Source organism: Alligator sinensis, unplaced genomic scaffold (assembly GCF_000455745.1).
Source record: "Alligator sinensis unplaced genomic scaffold, ASM45574v1 scaffold1732_1, whole genome shotgun sequence".
Classification (NCBI taxonomy): Eukaryota; Metazoa; Chordata; order Crocodylia; family Alligatoridae; genus Alligator; species Alligator sinensis.
Window position 1 is genome coordinate 36,334 of NW_005843688.1, and position 1,687 is coordinate 38,020.

At 43.3% G+C, this 1,687-nt stretch overlaps 1 pseudogene; it reads left to right on the top strand.

The window, feature by feature from the left end:
- The first annotated feature begins 263 nt into the window (after positions 1 to 263).
- On the top strand, positions 264 to 1,213 carry LOC112548891 (annotated as a pseudogene).
- The last annotated feature ends 474 nt before the right edge of the window (positions 1,214 to 1,687 follow it).

Below are 1,687 nucleotides of genomic sequence, written 5' to 3' on the forward strand. Positions count from 1 at the left end.
AATAAAATACTTTACCTGTTTGCTTTTTGGCTGCAATGCCTCTATAATCTGAATTTTTTTTAAAGTATCATGAAAAATATTGTCACTTTGGGAACCCTAATTTTTATCACATAACTCCCTTTGAACCGAAAATAAACCAGACCTCTAAAAAAAAAGTCATAGACAATTATGCATAAGAAATATGGGGTTTTTTTGTCTTTCTTCCTCTTCTCCTGACACAGTCATTCCCTTTCCCTCCACAGGCATCCCAAAAGGCACTGTGGATGATGATGTCCAATTGCACCGCGGTGACTGAGTTCCTTCTCCTGGGGTGCTCCGATGCCCTGGGATTGCAGATCTTGCACTTGGCCACTTTTCTAACAATATACCTGGCAGCCCTGATTGGCAATCTCCTTGTGATCACGCTCATAGCCGTTGACAGCCACCTCCACACCCCGATGTACTTCTTCCTCCTCAATCTGTCGGATCCATCTCTGTCATTTTTCCCAAATCCATGGCCAATGGCATACTGAACACCAGGCTGATTTCCTATTCTGGATGTGTCACCCAAGTTTTTTTCTTCCTCCTCTTCTTTACAGCAGACTTCGCCATCCTCACCATCATGGCTTATGACTGATACATCGCCATCTGCAAACCACTGCACTATGTGATAGTGATGAACAGGAGAGCTTGTTTGCTAATGGCAGCCACGGCCTGGAGCGCTGCTGTTCGGTACTCTGCCCTGCACACAGGGAACACCTTTAGGCTGCCCTTCTGCCACTCCAACATCGTCAACCAGTTCTTGTGTGAAGTCCCCCAGCTCCTTAGGATCTCCTGCTCAGAGGTGTTTACTAGTGAAATTCAGATTCTTATCTCTAGTGCCTGTTTAAGTGCTGGTTGCATTGGGTTTATATTTGTGTCTTATATTCAGATATTCACTATTGTACTGAGAATCCCCTCTGAGCAGGGCCGGCATAAAGCAGTTTCCACCTGTCTTCCCCACCTCATTGTTGTCTCCTTGCTGGTTAGCACTGCTCTGATTGCTTATATGAAGCCCACATCTGGGTCCCCATCAGCTCTGGACCTCGTGCTGTCTGTTCTCTATTCCATGATCCCACCAATGATGAATCCGGTCATCTACAGCATGAGAAACAAGGACATCAAAGCAGCTCTGTGGAAACTGGTGAGATGGAAGTGGTTTATTGTGACGAAGATGTCAGTTTTTCTCCAGTGACTGGTTTTACCGAACATTTTTATAGAATCAATCAAGTGTGTTATTAATACGGATTAATTGAACCAATGTCTGTTGTGTTTCTTTAGTTTTAAATAGCCTCTGTATCTAATTTTCAGCTTGTGTCTCCCTGAACTAGTTGGTCTCTAAGATGCTGCTCTGCCCTAGCTAATGTCTTTGTATCTGTTGAATTTTATCTTTGATGCTGATGCTGTCATTTGTTACTGCACTATTGCAACCTATTTTACATACCTCCTATATCCCCTTTAATCCCTGGTGGAGAATATCACTGGTTTTTAATCTGTTCTGGGTTAAAAAGTTTTCTTGAGGTTTGATTATTTGGGATCTGGAAGGAGGGTATGAGAATGTTTGAAAGGAGAGTGATAATGGCTTTTAGCTAGTAGGTGTCAGTGATTACTCAGGTGCTGGGACATTCAGTCATGCTTTCCTGTATGGGTTTTGCAAGGGAGCTAATGG